An 8,894-nucleotide genomic window follows, 5' to 3' on the forward strand; every position below is an offset into this window, starting at 1 on the left:
CTCTTTTGCAATTTCCCGCTGCATTTCATCCTCAATTGTTTTATTTTTGCTCAATCTAATCCGAAGATCATTCCATGTATTCATATTTGTCAGATGCTCCACACTGTTCTCATGTTGTTTTAGTTTCTCACTCAAATGCTTCCAATCCCTCACTCCATCATTTGCTAACAAAGAATTATTCTGATTTGATTTGAATAGCTTGCAACAAAAACAAAAGACCTTGTCCACATGTTTACAGTAAACCAGCCACTTCCTGTCAACAACCTCTCCATTAGTTAACTTTCTGGAGTAGTAAGCATATGAAAAACGCCTATTACTAGGATCACTAGGAAATTATAAATCCATCTCTCTCATAAGCCCTTTCTCAATTAAGATATCTCTTTTGATATTGTTAAGATTTTTCCATGTCCTAGGATCAAAGATAGTCAACATTGATTGTTCATCAATATATAAATTTTCTATATCATCCGAAGGCTGCAAATTTTCACCTGATCCCAAAATGTCCTCATTAGCATCAGCTTGCGCATCTAAATTTTCCTCCCCTATAGCACCTTCATTAGCATCAGCTTGCGCATCTAAATTTTCCTCCCCTGTAGCACCTTCATTGGCATCAGCTTGTGCATCTAAAATCTACTCGTCTGTACCACCATCATTGCCATCAGCTTGTGCGATTATTGGTTGATCATGTTCCTGCCCCTGATCTTGACTGACTTTGTCATTTCTTGATGTTGAAAAAAACCTATGCAACGCACCCTTTTGCGATTCTCTGGATTGAAGTTCTTGTTTTCTTTCTTTTCTTTTTTGAGCACCGGACTTATGTTTCTTTGGCAACATCTAACATGATAAAAAAATATTGAATTACAAATCAAATCCCTGAAGCCTAGCCCTATCCCCGTAAGCAGGTATTGATCTGTACACTAAAGTACTGAACTGCAATCAAATTGATTTGTTTATTTAAGAGGACTGATACACTAAGTACTATTTATATATTGCTACTATATATACACACATATACGGAATGTTACTATTCATATGAAATAATTTGTATATACATATTAAAATACCTAAAAAAATTCTTCTAACATTCCTCGATGCGAAATCATCAATGATGATGATGTCAATATCAATCTCATCCAACAAACGCTTCTCAATGCATAATGTTATCAATCCATTTAGTTTTGAGAAACAATTAGTAAATACAATTTCAAATAATATCAATACGCTAGCCAAAAAAATCACAAAGATTAAACAATTATACACTACCTTAGGGAGTCAAGTGCCTGACACATTGAATATTTGAATACTCTAGCGTCGGTCGTACATGGTTAGGGATGACAGAGATTCATACGTGATTTGTTGGTTGCTGCTGCCCGCCTGGAATACGTGGTCGCCCTATGCGGATCACTGAGCAGACATGCTCCGCCGGTGACTTGCTGCCTGGCGGCGGCGGTGCCTGCCGTGACTCGTGAGGAAGCCGATAAGTCAAGAGGAGAGAGGAGACGAGTCGCGTGATCATGGACTCCTGAACAGGATACAGCTTGTGCATCTATAGTTGTACCCTCATGGGCCCCCAGCCTCATAGGCCCATGGGCATCGCACATGCTCCCCCCATAGGATGGGCCTGAGGAGCACCGTAACAGTTCCTAGGGCACTCAATTATCGTAGTTTTTATGTGTATTTATTCTACCAGCTTGTCAATGGAGTTATTGAAGAGAGAGATGGAAATTCGTAGAAACCGTTTCTTCTTTAGACTCGACGTCTACGTGAAGATCGAGACGGGCAGAAACGAAGGAAACAGCGTTGAAGACCGATGCATCGTTTCCATCCGCACCTATCAGATCCCGTGCGCCCTCCATTGTCGTCGCCCTCCTCTTTCCTCCCGTCGCCCGCTCTCAGATCTCGTGCGGAGCTGGCGGTTGCCCGACGAAACTTGCGGCCACCCGGCGCCACCGCTTGCGGAGCTCGCGACGCCCCGCCCTGGCTCGCTGCGTCCGCCTGTAGAAACCCAGCCGGAGCCATCGGCCACATCTCGCTCGCGGCCACCTGTAACACCCTTGGCCACTGGCGAGATCGCCGTCGACGTGATCGACAAGAGGATCGCCGGAATTCGGCCAACGGAGCAGAGATGAATCTCTGGCTCTCGCTTAGTCTATTAACTTAGAATATTTTCGATACCGTCTTACAGCAAACAGTCGAGGCCTTAAGGCATACAGACCATGGTTCTTGGACCCACATGTCATTGTCTAGCTTTTTTTTAGCCTCATTGTCTAGCTTATTACATAAATAGGAATAACACTTGTTGGTCTTGGGCTTGTCTCTGGGTCATGTCGTCATGGGCTTCCGTCGTGGGCCGAGAAAGCTCCCACCGTCAAAGGACTGGCTTGTCCCCAAGCCGGCGCATGAGGAAACCTCTGCTTCACCACATAGTAATCTTCCTAGGTCTGCCAGGATGCTGGTAAACCTGTCCAAGACAACAATACTTGAGGAATAGCTAACCTTTCTTCACAAGGAGACGGTCAAGCACTTGCTTAGGCTGTGCCGAGCTAGCTTGTAGATCAGTGAGCACCGGCAGATTGGTAAACATAGGACTGTAATTTGAATTGTATGGCTTCAGTTGTGATATATGAAAGACTGGATGAATGAGACTGTCAGCAGGCAACTCGAGCTTGTATGCTACTTGACCAATGCGTTACAGCACTGTATATGGACCAAAGTATTTATAGCTAGGATAGCTTAGGGTAGGGCCTGTTAGCTACTGATGACTGTGTATAAGGTGTCTGAGTAGCACCTTGTCACCCACTGAGAGTGTCAGATCAGAACGATGCTTATTAGCTTGTAACTTCATTCTATTCTGAGCTTCTTCTAGTCTCTGTTTCAATGCCACTAAGTGTTGATCTCTGTTCTCAATGATCTCAGCCATTGTGGGTGTAGTGTCTGCAGTAACAATAGGGCAGGCTCCCAGGTTGGGTTCATAACCATACAGTGCTTTGAAAGGTGAGCATCCCAGAGAACTATGAAATGAAGAATTGTATCATAGCTCAGCTAGTGGTAACCAAGACTTCCAATCCTTTGGTGAATCTTGCACTGAACATCTCAAGAACATTTCAAGGCACTGGTTCACTCTTTCAGTTTGACCATCAGATTGTGGATGGTATGCAGTGGTGAAATTAAGCTCCACTTTGTATATCTTGAAAAGTTCTTTCCAAAAGTGGCTGACAAAGATAGTATCTCTATCTGAAACAATGGACTAGGGCAAGCCATGTAACTTAACAATGTTCTCTAAGAAGAGCTTAGCAATTGAGACTGCTGTGTAGGGGTGTTTTACTGGCAAGAAATGGGCAAATTTTGTGAGTCTATCCACCACTACTAGAATGAGAGAGTGCCCTTCTGACTTGGGAAGCCCCTCTATAAAATCCATGGAGAGATCTATCCACACAGCATCAGGAATAGGTAGAGGTTAGAGCAAACCTGCTGGGTGATTGTGTATGTTGGCCTGTTGGCACACAGAACATTGTTGAATGTAGCTGGTCACATCTTTATTCATTCCTTTCCAATGAAAATGTCTTTTCAATCTATGGTGAGTTGCAGTAACCCCAGAATGCCCTCCAATGGCACTTGAATGGAATGTTGATATGAATTTTGTCTGAAGTGCTGAATTCTGTGCAATCCATATGAGGTTGTTCTTCCTGATCAAACCCTGGTGCAAGCTGAATCCTTTAGCATTAGGATTGACTATAGTCAATTCTGTGAGCAGTTGTTGTGCCTTGGGATCTGTGGCATATGAATTCAATACTTCCTGAATCCATTGTGGTTGAACCATTGCAACAGCCTACAGAGCATACCAATGTGCTATTCTTGATAAAGCATCAGCTGCTATGTTTTCTTTGCCTGGCTTGTAGACTATTTTGAATTGTAGTCCCATAAGCCGAGTCATTGTTATGAACGACGTATAAGAATATGAAGTAAAGAATCAAGCCACAGAGGAGACACACGATTTAACGTGGAAAACCCCTCCGATGTGAAGGGGAAAAACCACGGGCACCAGCCAGCAACAATCTCACTATCTCAAGAGTTTTGGGTTACACGCCTATGGCGGCTTACAAGAGAATCAAGTCTCCACGAAACCCTAGCAAGAGTGTATATACCGTACCGTACCACGGGGGGCTCCGCCCCCTGCACCCCCCGAACACAGGGGCGAGACCCGATGGGCACGCTCCGGCCCAAGCCTCCGGCGACGGGCCTCCGCTTCGCTCCGTCAGAAGCCTGGCCTATATCCTGGAGTGAATTTGGAACAACTCCAACAAACTCCACCTTGAGACAAATTCATCTTGTATCATAAATCAATCCTTCATCCTGAACATAACAAAGATAGAAAACCACTGGTGCCAACAATAGTCTCTTGGACTATCCAATTAAACCAACTAAGCTTGAGCACAGCTCAAACTTAGCAACAGGAACAGGTTTTGTCATCATATCAGCAGGATTATCATGAGTACTAATCTTGCATACCTTCAGCTTACCTTCTTCAATCACATCACGCACAAAATGATACTTGATATCTATGTGTTTAGTTCTCTCATGGAACATCTGATCTTTAGTGAGGTAAATTGCACTTTGACTGTCACAGTGCAAACTTATGCAAGATTCAACTCCACAAAGCTCAGCGTACAAACCTTTCAGCCAAATTAATTCTTTGCACGTTTCACAAATAGCCATATATTCTGCTTCAGTAGTAGACAAAGCAACAACTGACTGTAAAGTAGCCCTCCAACTCACAGCACAACTGCCAACAGTAAACACATAACCTGTAAGTGATCTTCGCCTGTCCAGATCAGCAGCATAATCAGAATCCACATAGCCAATAAGACCCTTATCAGTTCTTCCAAACTTTAAACAGGAATCTGCTGTGCCTCTGAGGTACCTGAAAATCCACTGAACTGCCCTCCAATGTTCTTTGCCAGGATTAGACATATATCTACTAACAAGACTCATAGCATATGACAAATCTGGACGAGAGCAAACCATGGCATACATCAAAGACCCAACAGCACTAGAATAAGGAACCCTTGACATGTATTCAATCTCTGCATCTGTACTAGGACACTGAGCAGCTGACAACTTAAAGTGAGGTGCAATAGGGGTACTAACAACCTTAGCATTTTGCATGTTGAAACGCTGAAGAACTTTCTTGATATAATTTTGTTGACTAAGAAATAGCAAACCAGATTTTCTGTCTCTACTAATTTTCATACCAAGAATTTTCTTAGCACTACCAAGATCTTTCATATCAAAACCACTACTCAATAGCTTCTTTAACTTAGTGATTTCAATCTTGCTCTTGGCAGCAATCAGCATATCATCAACATATAATAGCAAATATATAGGTGATCCATTAACATGTTTGATGTAAACACAGCTATCATACTTAGATCTTTTAAAACTGTGTGCTAACATAAATGAATCAAACCTCTTGTTCCACTGACGAGGGGACTGTTTCAAACCATACAAGGATCTCTTCAACTTGCACACATATTTTTCCTTGCCAGGCACTATGAACCCTTCTGGTTGGTCCATGTATATGTCCTCCTCAAGCTCTCCATGCAAAAACGCAGTCTTCACATCTAACTGCTCAAGCTCAAGATCATGTGAAGCAACAATACTAAGGAAAGTACGAATTGAACTGTGTTTTACCACTGGAGAGAACACATCATTGTAGTCAACACCTGGAATTTGATTGTAGCCTTTAGCAACTAACCTTGCCTTATACTTTGGAGGCTCGCTTGGAGATAAACCCTCCTTTCTCTTGAAGATCCATTTACAGCTGATGGTCTTCTTATTCTTAGGCAAAGGTACAATCTCCCATGTACTGTTCTTCTCAAGAGACTGCATCTCCTCATGCATAGCAGAAATCCAATTCTCAGTATCACCACAACGAATAGCTTCTTTATAGGTTGCTGGCTCATGAACATTCTCCACCTGTTCAGCACAACTCAAAGCATAGTAAGATAAATTACACTCTTCAATAAGACGCTTAGGAGGTGCAATTATCCTTTTTGACTTGCGTTGAGCAATAGGTAAATCCTCCTCTAACTGTAAAATAGGAGGAGTTTGCTGAACATCATCATGAGCATCATCCTCAGCAACATCATTATCATGGTCACCATGCTCATCAACAGGCTCCACCTGCACACCTGTATCATCATCAACATGCTCCACCTGCATGCGCATACGCTGCAGCTCTTTTTCTAGAACATGATCTGAGGGCAAACTATCAGTAAACATCACAGATTCATTGAAAACAACACTCTTGCTCATAAAAGTCTTTCCTGTTTCAGGATTCCACAAGTTATAGCCTTTGACTCCCGAACTATAACCAAGGAAAAGACACTTAACAGCTCTAGGCTCTAATTTTCCATTATCAACATGAGCATAAGCAGTGCATCCAAAAACTTTCAATTGTGAATAATCAGCAGGCGTACCAGACCATACCTCAATGGGAGTTCTTTTATTTAGTGGAATAGAAGGCGACCTGTTTATCAAGTAACAGGCAGTATTAGCAGCTTCAGCCCAAAAATGCTTACTCATCCTGGCATTAGACAGCATGCAACGGGCCTTGGACATGATGGTTCTGTTCATGCGTACGGCCACACCATTCTGTTGTGGAGTATGGGGTATGATGTGATGCCTAACAATGCCTTCCGATCTGCAATAATCATTAAATTCACACGAACAAAATTCTCCACCATTATCAGTACGAAGCAATTTTACCTTCCTTTCAGTTTGCCTTTCTATCATTACTTTCCAGTCCTTAAAAGCAACAATAGTATCATCTTTCTGTTTCAGAAAATAAGGCCAAACCCTTCTAGAGTAATCATCAATAATTGTAAGCATGTAACGAGCACCACCAAGTGAGGACTTACGGGAAGGACCCCATAAATCAGCATGAACATAATCAAGAGTACCTTTAGTGGTGTGAACAGAAGTGTTGAAATGTACCCTTTTATGCTTCCCGAAAATACAATGCTCACAAAACTTTATTTTACTCGAAGTGCAGCCATCCAGCAGGTTTCTCTTCATCAATTCTGCCATACCATGGTGACTCATATGTCCCAAACGCATATGCCAAAGGTTAGTTTTACTAGGTTCATCATTAGTAACAGCAGCAACAGCGGAATCAGAACCAGGTAAAGTACACCCTCTAAGGACATATAACTTTGCAGAATTAAGATCACCTTTCAAGCAAACAAGAGAACCTTTTGATACCTTCAGAACGTCATCTGAACCAGAATATTTGTAACCTTCTGCATCAAGCGTGCTCAATGAGATAAGATTTCTGGACATCCCTGGTATATACCTGACGTTTTTCAGCGTGCGTGTCATGCCATCATCAGTCTTGATCTAAACTGATCCAATCCCCACAGTGTCACACGGGTTATCATCTCCCATCCGCACAACATCCCCTTTCTGCACAGACTTATACGAGCTAAACCAATTTCTGTTAGTACAAATATGAAATGAACATGCGGAATCGAGAATCCATTCATCATGACCAGCAACACAACTAGCAAATACTACCAGACAATCTCCAGAATCATCATCAGACGCAGCAGCAGCAACAGAGACCTTACCAGCCGACTTGTTTTTCCTCTTCTCCTTATTCTGTACTTTTCTGCAATCCTCAACATTATGATTTGTCAGCTTGCAATAAACACAGAACTTTTTATTACCATGCGGCTTGGACTTTGAACGGCCTCTCCTTTTGTAGTTCTTTCTACCATCATTGCCATCATTGGAGGATCTATTTTCAGTTCTGCCTCTCACATGCAAAGCATCGCCCTTGGAAGACGATGTCCCGTCATTCTGCACCATGCCTCTCATCTTCTCCCTAGACTGGAGAGCCTCATAAACTTCCTTTAGGGTTAGTTTATCACGGCTCAAAAGTATGGTGTCACGAAAATTTGCATACGAATTTGGCAAAGAACATAGCAGCAAAAGACTTAAGTCCTCATCATCATACTTCACCTCCATCGACACTAGGTCGGCGACGATCTTCTTGAATTCAGCGATGTGGCTCATCACTGAATCCTCCTCCTTCATCTTCAGGGTGAACAGCTTCATCTTCATCTGCATCTTACTGGTTAGATCCTTGGACATACAGATCGATTCCAGTTTCAGCCATAGTTCTGCAGCAGTTTTCTCTTTTAGACACTCCTGCAAAATATCATTATGAAGATGCAACTGAATTAGGGCGAGCGCCTTCTAATACTTGCGGATCTCTTCTGGAGTCCACTCGGCCTTCCTCTTTCCGAAACTATCCAGCGCCTCATCATAGTCATGAGTCTGCGCCAGAATCCCCCGCATCTTGACTTGCCATAGCGAGAACCGCGTGTCGTAGTTCAGCAGCGGAAGATCGAACTTCATCGACGTCGTCATGAACCCTAACAGCAACCAAAGCTCTGGTACCACTTGTTATGAACGATGTATAAGAATATGAAGTAAAGAATCAAGCCACAGAGGAGACACACGATTTAACGTGGAAAACCCCTCCGATGTGAAGGGGAAAAACCACGGGCATCAGCCAGCAACAATCTCACTATCTCAAGAGTTTTGGGTTACACGCCTATGGCGGCTTACAAGAGAATCAAGTCTCCACGAAACCCTAGCAAGGGTGTATATACCGTACCGTACCACAGGGGGCTCCGCCCCCCGCACCCCCCGAACACAGGGGCGAGACCCGATGGGCACGCTCCGGCCCAAGCCTCCAGCGACGGGCCTCCGCTTCGCTCCGTCAGAAGCCTGGCCTATATCCTAGAGTGAATTTGGAACAACTCCAACAGTCATTACCTTCCTTTGGAGATCAGAGTGTAAGTTTTGGTCATTTAAGTAGGACAGCG

The sequence above is a fragment of the Miscanthus floridulus genome, chromosome 2, assembly GCF_019320115.1.
Source record: "Miscanthus floridulus cultivar M001 chromosome 2, ASM1932011v1, whole genome shotgun sequence".
Classification (NCBI taxonomy): Eukaryota; Viridiplantae; Streptophyta; class Magnoliopsida; order Poales; family Poaceae; genus Miscanthus; species Miscanthus floridulus.